The sequence below is a fragment of the Bos mutus genome, chromosome 9 (assembly GCF_027580195.1).
Source record: "Bos mutus isolate GX-2022 chromosome 9, NWIPB_WYAK_1.1, whole genome shotgun sequence".
NCBI lineage: Eukaryota > Metazoa > Chordata > Mammalia > Artiodactyla > Bovidae > Bos > Bos mutus.
In genome coordinates, this window is record NC_091625.1 from 80,303,888 (window position 1) to 80,327,797 (window position 23,910).

Here is a 23,910-nt window from a genome sequence, read left to right on the forward strand (position 1 = left end):
GGGATGGGAGATGCATTCCCATCTGATGGCTTTTGATGTCATTTTCATTTTTCAAAGAAACAATATAAAATTCACAGTTGATAGGAAAGACAGGCTCCTACGGACAGGTCCAGGGACAGGGTCACTTAATTGAATGCCATTTAAATGGCCCAATCAAAACCTTTCTACTATGAAGACTGGGTCACATCCAGAAGTTGGAGGTGAGGATTCCAGTGCCCAGATCCACCCAGAACTTCTCTGCTGGAATATATCAACTTCTTCCTACATCCCTGCTGAGGCAGGTGCCAGAGAAAAAAGCAACCTGACCCCCTGAAGAGTCTCTGGAGCCCAGCAGTAACCTGAGCTGCTCTAGGTTATTTTTTGCTGAGGGCTAGTGGTTCTTAAAGGGACTGCGCTCTGCATGCACATATCCAGACATAGGATGCAAATCAATGAAAAGACCAATACAACGTGCCTGTCTTCACCTAAGGTATTTGATCAGAAGTACGTTCAACTAGAAGGTATGTGAGCAAATATTTTATTGCCCTTTCAAGGGGATCAGTAGTAATGTCTTGTGATATAACATCATTGGATTACAACGTGGGAGTGCTGAATAACAGAGAACTCCATCGGTTTAATGTAGAAAAAGAAAGCAGGCATTCCCCAAGGCTCTGTCCTCAGTGCCAAACTGCTACTTAAGAAGGGAGGGGGGGGCCCTGAGATTAGAGCTGGAGATGGCTGCCAGGACTGGGCTCTCCAGTTATCATCCCCCTAAATGTTCACTACAATCCTGACAAGTATAAAAAAGTACAAAGAAAGAAAGCGGCGCTCTACGAGACTTCGGAACACACACACAAGTTATGTGATTTACGTGTTAGGTGAGTGCTTGTCTCTTCCAATAGTGTCTACCTGAATGAAGACTGTGAAAGCAAATACTCACCCAACTCATAAAACAATTCTCGTGAAACAACTAGTCCTTTCATTCTCTGTCCCACATCCCTAAACTGGCCAGGGAGGAACAGGAATAATCCAGTAACGAGTAAAGTGGGATCCAGATTGACAAGTGCACAGATTTGGAAACCTGTGACCTTGGGTATGTTAGCTACACGTATGGAGCCTCAGTGGCAATAACAGTAATACTCACATCATCAGGCTAGTTTGGAGATTAAGATACTCATAGGCGTAGTGTACTTGGACTTGCGCCTGGCACATGGAACCCTTCAGTTAAACAGTTGCTATTATTAGTTGCATTAGTATTCCTATTCAGCAAGGGTGTAATTCAAGTTGCCTTGAAATCTGGCCACGTATAATCATGAGAAAAATAACGTATCAGCTAGCTGTCGGGCAGGTAGCTTGCAGACGTAATCTCTGTTGCCCACAACTCTGCCAGGCAAGTGATGCTAACCCCTGTGCCGATGACGGACGTGAGGCTCAGAGGTTTCGTAACCAGCCTGAGTCATAACTAGTAAGTGACACAGCAGGGATTTTAACTCAGGTCTGACTTCAAAGCCTGTACTCCTTCCATCCAACTGAGAAATAGTTGGGGAGCGGTGTGGAAAGAGGAGGGGAGGATCCTCCTGGTCAGTTTTTATTCCACAGCTTGTGAACTATTCCCTTAGGTCAGCCACATAACCTCTCTGTCCCATTTCATCTTCCAGCTGTGATTTTGGGGGGGGGGGCAGGATCTGATTTTTGCAGCAAGTCACCCATCTATTATTGATCTACAGGTAATTCTACAGAGAATAATAAAGTTCTCTGTAATCCTATTAAAACTACATTATCCTAAGTGGTCGTTTCTGAGCCATTGATCTTTAGAAATCCACAAGCTCTATATAATATAAATCATGCAAAAATACAAATGCCCAACATCTCATAGTTCACAAGCATTGGCTCAATTAATCAAGATATTCAGCAAGGTGGCTACGTGCCGGTTTCTTAGGTGAAGAAAGAGAGACACAGGTTAAGTCAACTGCTCAGAGTCACACAGTCAGGAAATAGCATACTTAGCACTTGAATATCGAGTTTTTCTGATGACCTATCTCTGTTCTGTCCATTTTACTATATCTGTCTCTGAAAGAATACCAGGATGATCTGCTATGCTGAGAAATACACTAAGGTATGATCTATTATTAGTATTCCCTTCTGTCCTTCATGCACTACCTTTTACTTATGCTATAAAACATAGTTTCAATTAACATCTATGCTGCTCTCCAACATAGCAAAGAGAAAACCAGTCAACAGGATAACTTCCCAAGGCTGGAGTGGCTGGGGTATAGGGTCATGTTTTACTTGTCACAATAGAATTTGAAGTGTCTTAGGGATAGGTGTTCAATAATTTCATCAACTAAAGCTCAAGATAAATATTACTTTATAAAATCCTATGTATATCCCTATTTTGAATAATCGTTTTAAAAAAATGTAGGTGCTCTGAACAAGAGAATGACAACAGATGTTGTGTTTCAGAATAACATTTGTTCAATGTCTACCACGTGGCTTGCACTGTCCTAAGTGCTGTACATTTACTAACTAATGTATTCCTGGCAACATTTCTAGAGGTAGGCACTATCAGTATCCTATGTTACAGTCAAAGAAACTAAGCCACATTAACTTGCCCAAAGGCATAAAGCTAGGTAGTTGCAGAGCAATAACTTGAACCCAGCAATTCTGGCAACCAGAGTTCAGATCTCATGTAATCTTCACAACAACCCCAGGCTCATCATCTTGGAGACTGAAGGTTGTCCCTGATGATTCACTGATAATCAGGAGAAAAATTGGCTTCCCTTGTGGCTCAGCTGGTAAAGAATCCGCCTGCAGTGTGGGAGACCTGGGTTTGATCCCTGGATTGGGAGAGTCACCTGGTGAAAGGAAAGGCTACCCACTCCAGTACTCTGCCCTGGAGAATTCCATGGACTGTATAGTCTATGGGGTTGCAAAGAGCAACACGACTGAGCGACTTTCACTTCACAGAAGAAAAATAAAAGAATCCAATTTAATTGTTTATAATAGCAATCCTGTTCTATGACCAAAATTTACCCCAAGTAATACACCCACCATATTACAATTTAAAAAGTTGTTGGAAAACTAAAATTTATTGCTACATTTTCATTTTAATACTTGAAGTTTGAATTTCTAACCAGTTTGGCTCTCCATGAACAATATCTTTTGACATTTTTTTTCCCACATAATCTTGCATACTTCACATTGCTTTCCACTTATAATCTTAAAATCATTGTGATTCTATTACCCTTTGAAACCTATCTTTTGAAACACAGAAATTTGTAGAGGGATTTCTTCAGGACTTAAATTCTTATCTCTCTTCTTGCCCTCATCAAGCTTATCATCTCCTTATCTTTTTCTGTTCTACTTTCCCTTTCTTGTTGTTTATTTTCCTTGTCACATGACTTAGGGTGTTGTCCAGTACTGTAGCCATCTTCCAAAACTAAAAACTCTTCCATAGGATTCTCAAAGTTGAGTGTGCAGACAACCGACATCATTATCTTCTTAGGTGGGTCCCCAAGTCTACATTTTCAGCAAGCTGCCCTGGTAAGTCATACACATACTGGAATACATTATAGGATTTGCACTCTGCCAATTCCTAGATATAGTCCTTCTAGTGAAGCCTTTTTCATTTAGCAAAATCTCTCTGCTAGTTTTAGGAAAATGTAAACATCACTGAAACTTCAGCTAAGAGCATCATACAATATGCAGGTCAAGAAGCAACAGTTAAAACGACATGGAACAACAAACTGGTTTCAAATCAGGAAAGGTGTACGTCAAGGCTGTATATTGTCACCCTGCTTATTTAATTTATATGCAGAGTACATTATGAGAAATGCTGGACTGGATGAAGCACAAGCTGGAATCAACATTGCCGGGAGAAATATCAATAACCTGATATGCAGATGACACCACACTTATGGCAGAAAGTGAAGAAGAACTAAAGAGCCTCTTGATGAAAGTGAAAGTGGAGAGTGAAAAAGTTGGCTTAAAACTCAACATTCAGAAAACGAAGATCATGGCATCTGGTCCCATCACTTCCTGGCAGATAGAAGGGGAAACAATGGAAACAGTGACAGACACCATTTTGGGGGGCTCCAAAATCACTGCAGATGGTGACTGCAGCCATGAAATTAAAAGACGCTTGCTCCTTGAAAGAAAAGCTATGACCAACCTAGACAGCATATTAAAAAGCAGAGACATTACTTTGCCAACAAAGGTCCATCTATTCAAAGCTATGGTTTTTCCAATAGTCATATATGGATGAGAGAGCTGGACGATAAAGAAAGTGGAGCACTGAAGAACTGATGCTTTTGAACTGTGGTGTTGGAGAAGACTCTTAAGAGTCCCTTGGACTGCAAGGAGATCCAAACCAGTCCATCCTAAAGGAAATCGGTCCTGAATATTCATTGGAAGGACTGATGCTGAAGCTGAAGCTCCAATCCTTTGGCCACCTGATGCGAAGAGTTGACTCACTTGAAAAGACCCTGATGCTAGGAAAGACTGAAGGTGGGAGGAGAAGGGGACAACAGAGGATGAGATGGTTGGATGGCATCACCAACTCAATGAACATGAGCTTGAGTAAACTCCAGGAGTTGATGATGGAGAGGGAAGCCTGGCGCCCCATGCTGCACTCCATGGGGTCACAAAGAGTCAGACACAACTGAGCGACTGAACTGAACTAAATGTAAATCAAATATTTTAGCACACTCTATTATTTACTTCAATGTGTAGCTATGAGGCAACAATACAAATGAGTGCTGAATCAAATGAGGACTCCAAATGATCCCAATGTAAGTGCTTAAGATGACATGCCCACCCTGTATTGGTGGAGATTACTGATGCAATGTCTTTATTTTCAGCATTTTACTTAAGTGTAAAACCTGACACTTGAGTCCCTATATTTACCCTATCTAAAATCATTTTTATTGAACCAATTAAGAACCAATGACTGGTATGGGGGGAAAACACTCAAACGAAATTTAATGAAGTTACTTAATGAAAAATATTTATTGACTAATGGTCCCAGTGGTAAACAATCTGCCTGCCAATAATGCAGGAGATGCAAGAGGGTTCAATCCCTGGGCTGGGAAGTTCCCTTGAAGAAAGAAATGGCAACCCACTCCAGTATTCTTGCCTGAGAAATCCCACAGACTAAGGAGCCTGGCGGGCTATATAGGGAATGGAGTGCAAAGAGTCAGACACAACTGAGCACACACATGTGCGCATGTGACTAGGAGCACCCACCCCCACCTTAAAGGGGGAGTCCTTGCTCAATGAGCATCTCATACACAATAATGCACTTTGCTTAATTAAGCGTTTGATCATTTTCCACAACACCTTACAAGGAGGTCAACAGGACAAGTATTCTAGTCAATCTCACCACATCACCTAAGCTGTCACATTCCCACACTACTGTTTTCCAGCCTCACAGAGACCCTCAGTTCCTCAGCCCCTCCCTTCCAGGAGTTCAGGACATCTTCTTCCCCATCCTCTCTCCTCCCAGCTCCTCCCTCTCCTCCTCCAGGCTCCTTTCACCATCCTGGCTGGATCCCACTGGGAACCCCTTTGCCCTTGCCCTTGCCAGCATCCTCTGTCACCTCGCCCCTCAGCGTGCTCAACCCCAAACCCTCCTTTAGATCATGGTCCCTTTGGGTCCTGTAGCTCCTCCTTGGAGTGGCTGAGAAACGTCAATTGCTGAGACACAGCTACTTCTGCTGAGCTTTCTGCAGGTCAGGTGAACATAATCACCTCTGAACGCAGGTCAGCTCACGCTTCCTCTAGAGGCAGCTCTAAATGTTCCCAGTTTTCTTCACTATCATCCAGTTTTTACGGACAAATGACTTTGCCTTCTCCTTCACAAAAACCCCAGAGAAAATGGAAGGTACGAACTATTCGGTATAAGTTAGGCCACAAGGGTGGACTGTACCACATGGGGAATATAGCAAATATTTGGTAATAACTGTAAGTGGAGTACAACCTTTAAAATTGTATAGAAATAAAAATAAATAATACATTTTAAGTAAAATAATGAGTTTTTCAAGGAGAAATTTCATCCACGTATAGTTTTTCCCATAAACTTAGTAGTAGACATTCCTATCCCCCCTCCTTTTGCCCCAATCAATCCTTTCTAGAGCTGGGAGCACTCTGGCTGCTCGGGATTCTACTCAATCATTGGTCATCTTTCCTTTACATCATCCACCTTCCTCTCTCCAGTGGCTCTTTCTTGACACAAGTTCACATCTATATAAAAATGCTCTCTGGGTCTCCACCTCTATCAATCTCACTTCTCCCGTGTACAGCCTACAGAACAAAGCAGAGATAATAATTTGCCCTTTATTTAAGAATGGGCTTGAGTCAGGAGCTTTGCATAGATTCTCTCTTTTGTCCCTCACCAAAGGGCTTCAAGTCAATAACTACTGTCTCCATTTAAGAGACCAGGAAACTAAGGATCCCAGAGGTTATGTAAGTGAAGAAGTGAAGTAAAAGTCACTCAGTCGTGTCCGACTCTTTGCGACCCAATGGACTATACAGTCCATGGAATTCTCCAGGCCAGAATACTGGAGTGGGTAGCCTTTCCCTTCTCCAGGGGATCTTTCCAACCCAGGGATCGAACCCAGGTCTCCCGCATTGCAGGCAGATGCTTTAACTTACCTATAACTACACAGGTGATAAATCAGAGAAATACAATTGAAATTCAGGTTCTTTCTGATCCCCAAACCATTTATCCTTCCACAGACCACACATGACCATAGTCACTGCTTTTCTCAAAGGCCTGTTCATCTTCCTGTCTTTCTCTTCCTGGGCAATGCCATCACTATTTACCTTATAGTCCAGCTAGAGTCCTGAAGACTGCCTTCCCTTTCCCTCATCCTTCATGCTGGCTCAGTGACTAGCACTGTTTTCCAAGCTTGAGGGTCCATCATGTGCTCACTGTTCTGAACATCCCAGCATGAGTTCAAACCTTCAGTTTCTTTCTTTTGAAGATTACTGTGTGTGCATGCGTGCTCAGTCGCTTTAGTTGTGTCCGACTCTTTGTGACCCTATGGACTGTAGCCCACCAGGCTCCTCAATCCATAGGATTCTCCAGGCAAGAATACTGGAGTGGGTAGCCTATCCCTCCTCCAGGGAGTCTTCTCGACCCAGGGATCAATCAAACCGGGGTCTCCTGCATTGCAGGTGGATTCTTTACCATCTGAGCTACCAGGGAAGCCTGAAGATTATTGTAACTGTCTGCAAACTATGTCTTCCAACACAAGCTTGGGTCCTTCTAATTCATTCTCATGATGCTGTCTGATGGTTCCTGGTAAAACGCAAATCTGAATGTGTCTCTCCTCCTTGCCTACAGGATAAAGCTCCAACATGGCAACATGGCATACTGTCCTTGACCTGGTCCCTGCCAAAATTTCCAGATCTTTCCCTCGCGACATCCACTTCTCCTCTTCCTAACCCTGTAGTCCAGCCATAAGAAGGTTTACTTGTTGGTTTTATGTCTTTGGGTCTCCGCATGCCAGGGCTCTGTCTTCCTGGAATGCCTTTCCTTATGCTGTCTTCCAGGCAAACTGCCATTCAGCTTACAAGATGCAGCCCTGGCATTTACTCCCCTCTCAAGCCCCCTGCAGAGCTGACTGATTCCTTTTTATGTCACAGCTGGGTTTTGTGCCTTTTCTCTTATAGCCCATTTCACCACCTATTGGAATATTTTACAGTCTGCACTTTCCTTCTAGAACACTAGTTCCTCAGGAGCAGATACATGCCTGTTCTGTTTTGCATGCTTAAGCCAGCACACAAAAGTAAGTCAAAAGCAGTTGCATATGTTAGTTAATAAATTAAACTGATGTTATGTGGGTATATGTCTTTGGAGCTGCAGATCGTTTATTTTTAAGAGTAAAGCCAAAAAGAATGTTCTAGGCAGAAACAATGGGGGAGATCGAGTATTTCTTTGTATGAAGAAGTGATAAGTGTGGCCCCAAGTCTAAGCTGAAAACATTTTGCTGCCAAGTCCTCAGGCACATAAAATCCTGGGGCCTCATTCCTCCACCACAGGAGGAGAAGGTGATGACAGAGGATGAGATGGTTGGATGGCATCACCGACTCAATGGACATGAGTTTGAGCAAACTCCAGGAGTCAGTGAAGCACAGGGAAGCCTGGCATGCTGCAGTCCATGGGGTCGCAAAGAGTCAGACACAACTGAGTGACTGAAAAGCAACAAGCACCCCCACGGAGCCATCCATGATGCTGGGCTCATGATGATGTTCAGGAATGAAAGGAAAAGAGTAACGATCTGTATTGAAGAGGGTGTTACCTGGATTCCCTAATCTCTGAACCTAGTGTGGATAACCATCCAAATTCGACCTCAAATTTTAAGTGGCACAAAAATCATCTAAGGCTTATTAGAGAATATTCTCAGAGCTAACCAACAGAGAACAGAGCATTTGACTTATCCCACAGATCAGCTAAATTGAATCAAAGCAAAAATAAACATTTTCCAGACTGTTCTATCATTTCCGAAACACAGGGCAGGGACATGGACATATGATAAATAGTTCAGTTGTGAAGTTACCTCTTCAAGTGACAAAACTAACCAAGAGACTGGGGCGGTTGTGAGGGGTGGGGGAACTGATGCAGATGAGTGTGTCTGTGAGGTATGAGTGAGAGAAGGGACTTGAAGTTTCAGAGTTGAGACAGACGCCAGTAACTGTGGGCCGGGAGACTTCATGCACCGATCACTCCATGCTGCCCCTGGGTCCTCAGAAGACAGGACACCACACACCAGAAAGCACCCCTCCCCACAAAGGGGGAAGCTGATTACAGCTTTCACGAGCCCCCATGTGAAGACTGTGATTCAAAGGCTTTGCCTAGAAGAGGACGGTGGACAGAAGCAGCCAAGGATCCCTAGAGACACACAGAAAAGCAATAACTCTGTCGACATTCCAAAAAGAGAAAAGGAGAGGGGCATTTCCCTTCCAGCAGCATTCTTTCATTGCCTTTTCTTGCTTCTTTTCTGAGGAGAGAAGGGAGGTGGGTGATGGCAGTGAGACCATGTAAAAGACCAGGGGGCAGCAGACACGAACTTCTATCTGGCTTCCCTGCACAAAGGCCTTATTATAAAACACACATAAAAATGTGTGGGCAAGACTTGGAGGGTTGGGCCCCGCATCCCTCCTCCCCCAAACTCACTCTCAAGCACATGCTTTGAATGCATTTGTGTACACACACCCTCCGACAGAACAGGTTCTTCATGTTGCCATGGAGCTGAGAAATCACACTGCTTTTACACTTCCAGCAGCAGAGGTAAGAATCACTACATGATGTTAACTCTGTTTGTATTCCTGCTTTTCAGTTGTTTCTCTTCCTGTTCTCATGAACTTGATTTTTTTTTTTTTTTTTTTTTTACTCTTTGTAAGATTGCTGCAATGGAAGCTGCTGGCAAACTGATGCTTCCTTTTATCAGCTCAGCATGCAGAAAGTAGAGTGCATTTGTGACTGGGAGCTTCCTCCTCCCTTCCAGCAGAGTTTATGACCTTACTGCATCTTAGGGGAGTTGATCAGAAATGCAAACTAGAAATCAACACTTATTTAGTAAATATTCTGTGAAAGAAATAAAACCTCCTGTAACCAGTAGCTGTCTTTTCTGACAAGATAAATCTGATTATTTCTACTCCAATGGGTACTTCTCAATAGGCCTCAACCATCAAAATCATATGAAAAAAAATTTTGTAAATACAGATAGCCTTCTGCAAGGTCCCCTTGGGTTTCATTTCAAAGCTCAGCTATTACCTTACTGTGTAAAAGTCAAATAAAAGAATCTAAAAGAACACAACATGATTTGCTAATGCAACCTCAATATTCATGCCACCCCTCCTTTTGGAGTTTTGCATCTCACAAGAAATGGTGATTTGACTTCTACAAAATCAAGTGCCAAGGAGTTCAAGAAAATCATTTTGATTTCCTACCTGGAAATCTGCTTTCGGTCCTAGTCACACATCCTCACGATCTTGAGTCTCAGTTTCTCAGGTAAGTTCGCCAATCTGCTGACAAGAAGTTTCGTGTTATGACTTCTCCTTCCACAGTGCACACATTAAGACGTAACTATGAAAGTGACCTTAAGTACTAACCAGAGCAGCAAAACCAAATCTATTGGTTTGAAGAAAGAATGTAAACACGTGGAGGTGAGAGAGGCCAAAATGTCAGGCGATGAATGTGGCACCAAGCTACGTACATGGGATATCAGATGGCTAAGCAAAATACAATTTTAAAAGTTTAAAATCAGCTTGCCAGCAACAAAATAAAGATTGGATGATAACCCCCAAAATAAAATAAATATCCATGCCTCCATACCAAAAATAAATAAATCATGTAGGTACTCCCTCCCTCCAAGCTTAATTATTCTCCCTTTAATGCGGGCTGACTTCCAATGAACAGAATATGGAAAGAGAAAAGTCATAACTTTACAGTGGAAACCCTAGCAGACTATCCCTTAACTAAGCGATCAAGGTTAGCATCACTGGTGACCAGTTATGTTGATAGGACACAACTGATAATACAATGCAACGAGGAGGGCACCTCTGCAGTCTTCCTCTCCAAACCCATCATTCCAGCCTACAAAATTTCTGGTCCAATACTCTTCGAAAATATCCATCCCTTCAGAAACAAGTGGAGTATGCCATGGTATGCTACTCTGTTATTACATATCGTATTGCATTTGTATTCTGTAGATTATATTAAATCTTTTAAAAATGAGCACCCAATTAATACCAAATGAAGTTTTCAGGAAACCCAGACAAGTCTTTAAAACCACTAACCAAGCACTCAAACGGACTAGCCTGTTTAGGTAGTCATTTTGTTTAAATAGTCATTTTCCCTTTTCTTTAATTCTAATGTTTCCACAGCACGTCAGAATGACAGCTCCAACTGCTGGAGACCTCAGGTTTTTCCTCGCCACAAATAGTATGTATATTTTCACTATGACTAGTAACAACGTGCCTGTTATTGGTGATCCTGGTAATTATTTAAATAGGCTGACTCTACATTGATCTCAATGGCACAATACTGTCGACAGTCAATGTTAGCCAGTCACAGGGCCTCGTAAGCGCCCTAGCCAGACGCCCCAGGCTGCTTGTGGATAGGCATTCCCCAGCCTCTTGGCTCGGTGACAGCAACCGCAACAGCCCACAAGGCGGGTGGAGAACCGATGAATAAAATGATAAATATTTGTGATGAAACAGGAAGTTGGGGAGGGGGAGAGGGATGGAATATCTCAACTACTGAACTACTGAAGCTACTTTGGAAATTTAACAGTATTCCCTTGTTGTAAAACTGGGAGCAGTACACAGATAGATCTTTTCTCTCGTGTTTTCCTCTTTATTGTAAATAATTTACAAAATTACTACTGTACAATACAACATCCACCCAGGCACAGGATTTAAGACTTTGAGCCACTGAACTATAAGTGCTATACACTGAATGAATGCTTCAAATTGTCCTTTGAAAATGATTCAAACAATGATGTGAAAATATAATTTTTTTCAGGCCAGAAAACACTTTTAATAGATTGTCCCTTACTATTGATTGAATATATAATTTAAATGATTATTTAATAAGTTCAATCTCTCATTTATGCCACTTAGTACCAACAATAGTAATAATTTACAGGCTCAGGGGCATTCTTGTCAAGAGTAAATACAAGAAATTTTGAAATAAAATAGTGCTTCATTTTATAGAGGGCTAAGACTGAGATGGGGGAGCCTGGTGGGCTGCTGTCTGTGGGGTCGCACAGAGTCGGACCCGACTGAAGCAACTTAGCAGCAGCAGCAGAAAGACTGAGATACTTCACTTGTACAGAGTCTCCATACTCAAGCAGATGATTCAAGTCATTCCCATTTTCTCACATACTGATTCTGATATCCAACACCAATTTAAACAACAAAACAAAAGAGAGCTCAAATATGGGGGGCACACTTTGGGGCTCGCTTTTTAAAGATAGTGTTATCAACCAACAATACCTTCTTAGAGTTCACAGTATTCTCTCTTTCATCTATTCTAAGAGAGGAGTGAAAACTCCTCTGTTGCTTTCTTGCTGATTATTCCACCAAAAAAGTTAAAAAAAATTACCAAAACTAAAGCACATCTCTGTGACAATTTGCTACTTCAAATGGTTCTCTGAGCCTCTCTTTCACTGATTGGTCATTTTGTTACACAGTAAGGAAACAGGATGATGGCCGGCTGCTGGGGAATGAGGAGAGAAGCAAGAATGGAGCAAGACATACAAGCTTTGAAGACTAGATATAAATATAAGCACTTATATCAATACAAAATGCGAGCTTCTCGCAGTTTTTAGACTTAGAATATCAATTCATCTGCTAGAATTTCAACTGATGTATTCGACAAGTACCCTCAAAATGCTGAATTAGGAAATTAGAGAGATGAGTTCGAAGACACATGTTCTACTTTTGTTTTCCATCTGTTATACTGATCATTCCCAAGTATGATTTATCAATCCTTTTTATGCCAGAATATCCCTTTGATTCTCCTTAAAAATAATGTCATGGAAAACTTAGTAAATAACATTTGAAAATAATACTGGAGTCGAAGGTCACAGAGTCACATATACTTTCCTTCAATAATAGATATATATTTCTGTAAATCTATTGTTCAGCATGGGCAATGGGACAGCAAACTTAAATGAAAAAATAAAACCTATGAGAAAATACAGTAGGTGCAGGATCAGAGATGAACGTCGCATTTCATTCCAAACACTATCAGAACTGACAAAGTTCCCTTTAGTGTACTTAGATCTAAATAGTAAGTCACTATTGATATTAGTCCTATCCTGTTTGTGAATGAAAATAAGACAACCCAAAGAAACTGATCATGTGATTAAAGAGGATAAATTGCCCTTTCTTACCCCACAAAAGAAAAAGGAAGTTCCACAGTAAGAACATCTTTACCAATACTGAAAATATTAAAAATGTAAAACCAAACCTACAATATTCTGTAAGCATAATTTATTATTTATTTGTTCTCATCTGTCAATCCTAACTTGCCTCAAACTTTATTCTCAGTCTTTCTAATTGAATTGGTTCGATTTCACATCCCACCCCATTATTTATCAGTTAAGTAACCATGGGTAAACTGTGGTTTTCATATCTACTGACCCAGGATAAGAGTAGGCTGATATGTCATAAAGACACAACCGGCATGACTCTTTCTCCTCCATGACACATTAAAACTGACTTAATTACTGTTTTGATGATTTTGTTTGCCCATTATTATATAATACTTTTTTTGCTGTTGTTCCTATTGCCATTTTCTTAATTGTTTGGGGTTTGATTTTGTAGATCTTTTTCTTCTCTTGTATTTCTTGACTGTATAAGTCCCTTTACCATTTGTTGTAAAGCTGATTTGGTGGTACTGAATTCTCTTAACTTTTGCTTGTCTGAAAAGCTGTTGATTTCTCCATCAATTTTGAATGAGATCCTTGCTGGGTAGAGTAATCTTGGCTGTAGATTTTTCCCTTTCAGTATATATATATCCTGCCATTCCCTTCTGGCCTGCAGAGTTCCTGCAGAAAGATCAGCTGTTAAACGTGTGGGGTTTCCCTTGTATGTTACTTGTTGCTTCTCCCTTGCTACTGTTAATATTCTCTGTGTTTAATCTTTGTTAGTTTGATTAGTATGTGTCTTGGCATGTTTCTCGCTGGGTTTATCCTGTATGGAACTCTTTGCGCCTCTTGGACTTGATTGACTATTTCCTTTTCCATGTTGGGGAAATTTTCAACGATAATCTCTTCAAAAATTTTCTCATACTCTTTCTTTTTCTCTTCTTCTTCTGGGACCCCTATAATTCGAATGTTGGTGTGTTTGATATTGTCCCAGAGGTCTCTGAGACTATCCTCAGTTCTTTTCATTCTTTTTACTTTATTCTGCTCTTCAGAAGTTATTTCCACCATTTTATCTTCCAGTTCACTGATTCGTTCTTCTGCTTCAGATATTATGTTATTGATTCCTTCTAGAGATTTTTAATTTCAGTAATTGTGTTGTTCATCTCTGTATGTTTGTAATTTAATTCTTCCAGGTCTTTGTTAATTGATTCCTGCATTTTCTCCATTCTGTTTTCAAGATTTTTAATCATCTTTACTGTCACTATTCTGAATTCTTTTTGAGGTAGTTTGCCTATTTCCTCTTCATTTATTTGAACTTCTGTGTTTTTAGTTTGTTCCTTCATTTGTGCAGTATTTCTCTGCTTTTTCATTATTTTTTTTTTTACACTTATTGTATTTGAGGTCTCCTTTTCCCAGGCTTCAAGGTTGAATTCTTTCTTCCTTTTGGTTTCTGCCCCCCTAAGGTTGGTGCAGTGGTTTGTGTAAGCTTCGTATAGGGTGAGATTTCTGCTAAGTTTTTTTTTGTTTGTTTTTATTATATACTACTTTTGATACAAAAATTTGTCTTCTAAAATTAATTAAAGGAAACAACCTTTCATTAGCTTTTTAAAATCTTCCTCCTTGTATGAAATAATGGGAGATTATTGAACCTCTATTTCTAAATCAGTTGAGAAATGTACTGCTCAACTACTATCCATAAACTAAATATGTACCAGATGACTGAGATTATTTTTAAATGAATACAAGATCAATTAAACCAATGAAAAGAAAATGATGAAATGCTTTATAAATCCTAAAGTATACCCCAGATACACAATAGGATCTGAACCTCAAAAGAAGAATACTAACAACAAGGCACAATATAGATAATTAATAAGAGGCCACTAGAGGAGCCCCTGGTGGTCCAGTAGTTAGCTTTCACTGCTGAGGGTCCAGGTTCAATCACTGATTAGGGAAACTAACATCCTGCAAGTAGAGCAGTGCAGGCAAAAATTACCAAAAATTAATTAATTAATTAAAAAGTAAAAATGGAGAAAAAGTTTTTAGAGACTGATAAAGTGATTCTCACAAAGGACCAATGATCTGAAGAAACATTTCCGAAATTATATTTAAATTTTAATATTCAGACATTGGAAGAACACATCATAAATGTTCAAAAACATATGGAAAAACTGATTTCTAAACAGAGTATTTTTAAAGTGTTTTATAAATATGATACAATTTTTTGCTATTAAAATCTGAAGTTAAATGTATTTCTTTATTTACCAGTCCTTCACTATATTCAGGCCTTAAATGTAATTTTCATCTACCTCCTAAACACTCATCTGTAAATCTACATTTATCTATAGATATAAGAAATATGATTTGTTAGATCCTCTAAATATTAAAAATAAAAACTGATAAATGCCCTCTTGCTGATCATTGTATGATTCTAAAATATACATGTCTATAAGAATCCAATTGGCTTAACAGGAGACCAAGAAGCAAGATGAATAAGCAGAGAACTGCACTATTTAAAAATTATCTTTATGAGTATAATTTTTAAATAATTTTTGAAACATTCATCAAATACTAATCAGAAGTAGATAAACCAGATAAAACTAAGCTAAAATTATTAAACTTACAAAATAAAAAAAAACAAAATTAAATTTTAAAAATATTAGAACCAAGTATAAAGTGACAAGTATTAGTATTTGTAATGTATAAAGAGTTCATAGAAATTTATTTTTAAAAAACCTAGGAAATAAATTAGAAAATAGGACAAACCAATTCAGAAAAAGAAATATAACTAATAAAGAAGCTTCACTAATTATTAAAGAAATACAAACCAAAACAACAATGCAGGCAAGACTTTCACTTTCGCACAGCTATGATGAAAATGGGAAGTGACCTGAAAATAGGGATCATGTATAATAAAAATATTCAAGTACTTCAACAAATAAAATTGTGAATATTCAGAAATAGGAGAATTTTAAGGAAACAGTGACCATTAAAATAAATCAAAATTATATGGCCATTAAAAGAGTACAGAAATGAGCAAAATGGAAAGTTTATGTTTTGAAAATAAGGGCTACATCAATATCATGATTATAACCATTTCAAATGTGTGAATTTGAGCAAAGATCAGGAACATACAAGAAAAAATTAAAAATCAGATCAACAGATTATAAAAGGTGATCAGATAGTTATGTCTTTTATTTATTTGTGTCATAATAGTGCATGTGGGATAAAATTTAAAGCTTGACAAGAACAAAAGAACACATTAATCTAATGAGTCCCTAAATAAAATCTCCCAAATGCATCAGTCAGTACCTACCACGAGACAACGACTATTCCCCCAGACAAGTTCACCAACGGCTGGATCTCTGTACCCAAAGCAAGTCTCAAAATTTTATACAAAATGAGACCATGAAGGATCCACAGCACATGCCCTCTGAGCCATTAATCCACACCCAGACCTTTAAATATTTACTATATAGCTTGTGATGTTAGGAATGGTTCACTGTTATCCTTTTAACTGTATCACATCCATTATTTCTACAGGAGTTCATGACATGCTACCAAATCACGTTGTTTGAATACAGGCAGTTCTCAACTTACAAACACCTGACTGAGGAAAACCAAAAATAAAACCAGCTGCTGCTGTCCCCGGGCTGTCGCCTTCTAACACTACCAGAGGTCTTGCTGATACTCCCAGAGAGACTCAGCTGTTGTGAAAAAAAATCTTAAGCTTCTTAGAGCATTGGAAGGGAGGAAGGGTGGAAGGAATGAGAGCAGGACTAACCAGGGAAGCCACACAAAGCTTGTGCTTACCCTCCACATGACTCGATAAACATCGGATGAATGAATGAATGAATTTCCACACCCTGCAGTTTGAGCCTGATGACTCGGCCCCTATCCTATTCCAATAGCCTGATGATAACAGCCCTCTTTCTTGGGCTCCTGATTCACAGAGCTGGAGCTAAAGAAGGGAATCGAAACCCAGTAACAAACAGCTGTGATCAACAGGTTGCCCACTAAGGCAGTTCACTGGACAGAGTCCAAGCCCAGGACCAACCCAGGAAAGTCTGCATCCAAAAGCACAGGCAAAGAGTACGGGATTCACAGAGAGACAAGACAAGACATAAATGGTGAGAGGAAAACAGAAATTAAAAGTCCAGCAAAGGTTATTAATAATGATGCCAAATGAGCTCAAAGAAATGAAGGCTAGATGTGATAGGGAAGAAGTAAAGATGGTGTCAAAGTGAGGGTGGGCTGGTTTGGGAATAATGTTGTGGCTCCACAGAGCCCCAGTTTAATGTATGATTCACTTCACTCAGATGACCTTACAGAAGTAGGACTACTTTATACACATCTCAAGTCTAGTAACTTATCAATTCATTTCACCCTTTGCATATAGTCATCTTCTGAAATTTTAAGCCACTCCATTGCTCAAAAGTCTTCCTCAGCTCCTCTTACCAACTGAATTAGAGAAATCACAGTATCGCAGAGTTTGGGATACTGTGAACTTTAACGCCTAAGATACTGTGAGTTTTAAGGCCTTTAAACTCACAGTGAAAGAGGTAAAACAACTTCACTCTTTAATGGAAGATCTATCACAAGATAGCCTAAGGAATCATATTCCTTATGATTCTCTGATCTTATCCTTGCACATTTCTTGACTCCTTGGCTTTCACTCCCAGGCACCATACTGAATGTATCCAACTCTTTGTGACCCCATGGACCATAGCTTGCCAGGCTCCTCTGTCTGTGGAATTCACCAGCCAAGAATACTGGAGCGGATTGTCATTCCCTTCTCCAGGGGATCTTCCCAACCCAGGGACTGAACCCGTGTCTACCACATGGCAGGCATATCCTTTACCATCTGAGCCACTAGGGAGGCCTGAACAACTATAGAGGGCACCATTTATATCACCGTCTATGTGAACAGTGCCCTCAAAAGTTTAAAAGTATTCAACACGTAGGCAGCCATTTGGGGTGCTCCTCCTTTCATCTGGAACACTCTCTCTGCATGGAATGCCATCTCCCAATCCCAACTTTGCTTCTAAAGATGCTAGTAGTTTTTCAAAGTCCGTGTCTTCCATGAAACCTTTCCTGGTTCCCACAATTGGTTGTAATCTTTTTCTTTGCAATTTCAGTTGGTTTATGTCACTTATTTATGTATATCCTGTCTTCTAGTATAATGAGTTAATTATGTATGTCTTATAACCAATCCTAGATTGTATGCATAATGTCCAAAAACGTAAATAGCACAGAATTCCCCTTTCTTTCTATACAGTCCCAAGCCTATTGCCCAAATCACAACAGGTACTTAACTACTGGCTGGGACATTTGTACGGGGTGGAGACAGATGATTCAGGAACTAGAAATGTTAGAGGAGGTAGTTTAGACTGGAAAGGAACATAGCCACAGAAAATGTAGGACTAAATTCTGATAACCTGATGCCTTCAGGCTCACTGGTCTTGAGAGGGTACTAAGTGGCAGGATGTCACTATCAAAGTCACACTTTTCCTTATTTCAAAATTTTGCCTAAGACCAAACAGGTATTGCACTTACAAAAAAACAACCTCCTCCTCACCTCTAAGACAAAACTTTCCAAGAAAATGAATTCCCAATTATACACAACCAATCAAAAACACAGTTTTGAAACAAAATACGAAGTAACCCAGCACAATTTAAGCACAATTTAACCTATTTCACATAGTATCAAAAAATAATTTTCCTTCTTCATTTAACAAAAACCTACTAAAGAGCAAGTTTAAATGCAAATTTGAAACACCTGGAGAGCAGGTGTACCATTTCAGAGGGATCTAAATACAATTTTTTATACTATATGGCGGAAAAGGCAATGGCACCCCACTCCAGTACTCTTGCCTGGAAAATCCCATGGATGGAGGAGCCTGCTAGGCTGCAGTCCATGGGGTCGCTAAGAGTCAGACACGACTGAGCGATTTCACTTTCTCTTTTCACCTTCATGCATTGGAGAAGGAAATGGCAACCCACTCCAATGTTCTTGCCTGGAGAATCCCAGGGACAGGGGAGCCTGGTGGGCAGCCATCTATGGGGTCGCACAGAGTCGGACATGACTGAAGCGACTTAGCAGCAGCAGCAGCAGCTAGTATATGGAGCCCATGTTTCTGCCTAGCACATAATATGCATTTTCTTAAATAGTATGCAAGCTACCATATCTATTTTAATAGATGTGTCATGCTCCAAGGAAACCATTATGATATATCAAAGGCTGATTAGCCATATAAAATATGATGTGGCATTAACTATATAAAGAAACATCTTCAAAATGGTATATTCAGATTTCTATCTATATACAGAAATCTATCTGAATATTTCTGAAGACTTTAAAATATGTTGTGCTCATGTGGCATTGGTATAGTGTACACTGGTTGATGATTCAAAATATTTTAGTATCTATCTACATATACGAACATTTATAATCTGAGAAACCCATATGCTCAAGACAATTTAAACATGAACAGGGCAGAGGAAAGAGCCAACAATATGAAGACTGAGCTAGGGAATGAATTACTTACCAAGCATGTAGAATAAGACTTCACATACCAAACGTTTTTGAGTTTGGGGGTTTTTTTAGTATATATCTAAAAGGTTAAAAGTACTTTCAGCCAAAAAACTTTCATTGATCATTGTCATGAACACGGATCACCCAGAAAAACTATGCATTTATTTATATAGATTTACTAGAGTTATTATCATAAGTATAGATTACTATAGCAAATGTCTCTTTATACTTATAGCTACACACACACACACACACACACACACACACGGAGCCTCTCCTGTAAGACCACGAATACATTATCTGGAAATGTTGTACCAGATGGAACAAGCATGGTCTCAACCCTGGTAGAACTCAGATTCTAAGAAGAAAGATCAACAAATAGTTACTATAAACTGGGGTAACTCAGTAACGCCTTTTAAGCTACCGAGATGCATGCATTCGCTTACTCCTTCACTCTGGCTTCCCCACTGGCCTACATTCTGTTTGCCTTTTTAGATCTTCTGTCTGATTTCTATAGTTTGTCTATTTCCTTCTTCACTTTCAGGCTGTCAGCTATCACTTCTGTAATCAACGTGCCATCCTCTACTGGTGACACTCTTCTCCTTCCATCTAATGTACAGCTCCTAATCATTTCTAGAGGACTGGATCATCGAGCCGGTAAAAACTGAGACTAAAATAAGGACAAACAAGCCCCGAGTGATGGCTTAATAAGTGTTTCATATCATTGTGGCTTGATGAAATTATGGTGTTTTTTCAGATGTGATATTTCTATTATCTCACTAACCCAGGCAGACATTTGAGAAGACAGTTAAAACAAATGTTCTACCCACAAAATTTCCCACCTTTTCTCCCATGCCCTTCTAAAAAAACCACAAAAACATTAAAAGCCCTCAAGAGAGAGGGGACATATGTATACCTGTGGTTGATTCATGTTGATGTATGACAGAAACCAATATAGTATTGTAAAGCAATTATCCTCCAATTAAAAATAAATTTTTTAAAAACATTAAAAATCCCACATTTTTGCTTAAAAGAAATACACCTGCTGTCAGAAAAAGGTTTCTTTAAGTAGAGTACTTGGAAACGGTATTATAACACACAGACTATGTTTCCCAAAGAGTGGTCCTCAGATCACCTGCATCAAAGTTACCTGATTTGCTTCTTAAAATGCAGATTTCCTATACTCCTCCTCAGATGTACTGAATCATATTTTTAGAGCCTAAGACCTTGAACTTTTTAAAAGCACCTTAGGAGCCTGTTGAGCATGATAAAACTTGAAAGCACCAATCTAAATAATCAAAGAGTGTTTACTGAAGATGTCAGGCTGAGCCCCAAAGACTCAAGTCTTATTTCACTATCAGCTTATAACACTTACTGAGTGCCACCCTCTGCCAAACACTGGATAAAATTAAGTTCAAAAAGTTTGAAAAATAAAGTTTAAAGGCTGTCCCTGCCCCGGAAGCTTCCATTGTAACCAGGAAGACAAAACAGACAAATGAAAACGCTTTAAAATAGGCACATGAAGCATTCAGAGGGGGGAGAATGGGGGCGATGCTGCAGTCCCCTGTACGGTGGGCAAAAAGACAGTGAAAGGAGCCGAGTTCAGGACTGAGCAAAGTATCGCTGAACTCGTAACGGAAGACTCCCAAGACAAGCCAGAATCAAAAAGGAGAGCTTTTCAAACGCAAATCTCTGAAGAGGTGTGGAGGTTGCCAGAGGGCATTTAAGATCAAGAAGAAAATACCTATTATCATATCTCCTGCTGCCATAGACAGAAAGAGAAATGCCTGTATGCAGGGTTATTAAAAAACCTCAGACATTGTTTGGCAAAACCTTAAAGAGGTGCTGTTATGCCCAGTTTACAGATGAGAAAACTAAGAATCAGCCAAGGCTCTTTCCAGAGCTGGTCCTTTCCTTCCATCAGCAATTCTCTGCCCCGCCTGACACTGTCCCAAGTAAAAAAGTCATTAATTCATTATGTCCTTCAAAACAGCAAGCCAGTCAACACATTGTATCTCTCCCTCCCTCCATTTCAAAAAGCCAGCCAAAAAAATGTGTGTGCACCTGTGTGCGTATGGCCATATATGAGCATACATGTATGCACAAGTGTGTGTGTGACTAATTTAACTAACCACTCATTTTTCTTAATAGTCATTATATTTTGGCATCCTCAAAGATACTCCAGCAGCGCTAGCATTTATGACAAATTATACTGAAAATAAAGTCTCTTTGATTTGTGATCAAAATAACCACCCCAAATCACCATACTGGGTCAGTGATACACATCTTTCCACTGGCTATATTCTCCAATATGACAACCACAGGTGACTGTTAAACATTAATATTAACAGTAAATAAAATTAAACACTCAGTCCCTCAGGTACTCCAAAGCCACACAGAGTTAGTAGCTACCCTATGGTCGGTGCGGATACAGGGCTTTTCCATCATTGCAGAGTTCAATTGGATACAACTGTCCTAGGGAACCAAGCCTCCCAAAAATACAACTACACATCTCAATATAAACAACAACTATCATTTACCTCTATTTCTAAACCTATGATGACACCAGTGATCAAATGTGTTCCCTTCCACTAAGCCTGTCTAAGTCCCTTGAGTAGAAACACACGGCTTCCTCCTCAGACATCTCAACTCCTTTTGCTCATCACACTTCTCTTTTCATGGCTGTTTTCATCACAACCTGATAGTTATATGCACACCATCCTCCCTACAGCAAGCCCCTCCAGACCAATGGTTGTCATGTGAGCACTCTCACTACCTAATTCAGTAACAGTTCCATAAATACAAGGTATATTCTTAATTAAAAGATTACTAGGTAGAATATCGGCTCCCCAGGTAGTTCAGTGGTAAATAACCCGCCTGCCAATGCAAGAGCCCTGAGTTCCATCCCTGGGTCGAGAAGAGCCCCCTGGAGAAGGAAATGGCAACCCGCTCCAGTGTTCCTGCCTGGGAAATCCAGGAAGAACAGAGGAACCTGGCAGGCTATAGTCTATGGAGTCACAAAGAGCCAGACACAACTCAGCAAATAAACGAGGTAGAACATGATACTGATGGAAACATCAAGAGAATAACGATATAGATATGAAAGGAAGAAAGAAAGAAGTCCAAAGCACAGTAAAGTTTTGTAATCACTACCAAGAGGTAACTGCTTAGATGGAAACGCTGCTTGTGCCACATATTTAGAAGAAGAATGAGATTCTTTTAGGAGTAGGTCCAAAAATGTCCTTCGCTGACATACATCAGAGGAGGACTGGGCTATCTGACACCTACCCTATGACAGTGTCATCAGTCAGCATACAGAGACTGGCCCCAAGCCCTGTGCTGGGGCACAAAGCCAGTGCTCCTGGTGATCAGTGGGAATCAGACGGTTAGCTCAGGAGAAGCTTCTTCAGGAAAGTTTGTATCACTCTGATTCTCATTCATGCAATTACAATGTCCTCAAACACTCAAGCCTTGGGATTCACATGAGGACCCCTTCTTTCACTCTGAGAACTTTCTCTGGACCAGTGAAGGCAAATTTCCTTCATGGTATCATTTGGATAGTTTCAAAGTATACAGCGTATGAACAATATTAGCAGACGAGATGGTTGGATGGCATGACAATGGACCTGAGTTTGAGCAAGGTCCAGGAGATGGTGAAGGACAGGGAAGAACGGCGTGCTGCAGTCCAGGGGTCGCAGAGTCAGACACGACTAAGCAACCGAAAACAACAACAGATGAAAAACAGCATCTGATATTTTTGAAAACTCTGTTGGCAAAGGGGAAACCCATGTATCAGGGCACACTGGATATGTCTATGAAGACAGAAAAATTACAAAGGAAGAGAAAAGTCACTCCATTTGTACTGCAGCACTCAGGGCTTTATTTGGCCAACTTGAACGCAGCTTCCCTTTCTTCAGTAAGCTCAGGGACACTTTCCCACAAGCCATGGAAGCTAGAGGTACCCTCGAGGCCACCTTAGGCCCGAGGAAAGGTAACTTCACAGGAAATGAAAGTAGGCAGAAGGGGGAGAGCATGAGTGATGACAGTCGAAGAGATTTGAGATAAGCGCTGGAAGGGGGCGCTGAGGTGGCCTGTAGAGGAAACGAAACTTCAAACCCGCGGAGACGCATCATTTTCCACAAGAAAGTCACCCACTCTTGCCCCAACCTCACCTTCAACCTTGGCCCCACTGCTCACCATGATGGCCTTTCTTCATTGTTCACGTTTTAGGTGGATGAAAAGGGCCAACCAAAAAAAAAAAACTCCGCGTCTAATGCTTGACTAATCAAATCACCAGCGGCAAGTTGCTCCTCTGCAAACACCTTTCCTGTCACAGCATCCCCCAAACTTGGTCAAACTGGGGCCCTGAAACACGACCAGGCTCTCAGCTTAGAAACTAAGACACTGGGGAGGTGCTTACACTCTGTGATCACAGCACAGGCAACGGAGCAAGATGGCACAGCCCCCTGCATTAGAATCCGGGGTCACTGCGTATCCGTGTATAACCCTGGGCAA

General features: G+C 40.3%; 1 protein-coding gene across 10 annotated transcripts in view; it reads right to left on the reverse strand.

Annotated features, from left to right (window-relative positions):
- Positions 1–23,910, reverse strand: part of HIVEP2 (HIVEP zinc finger 2) — a 219,165-nt gene that overhangs the window by 157,950 nt on the left and 37,305 nt on the right. For 5 of the 10 annotated variants that reach the window (XM_070376779.1, XM_070376776.1, XM_070376783.1 and 2 more), the window contains exon 2: positions 9,934–10,008. The exons of 4 other annotated variants lie outside the window; for them this stretch is intronic. The gene's annotated coding sequence lies outside the window, so the exon portion shown is untranslated. Of the gene's footprint in view, positions 1–9,933; positions 10,012–23,910 lie in introns of all 10 variants that reach the window. One more of the 10 variants, XM_070376777.1, reaches the window with a different exon arrangement.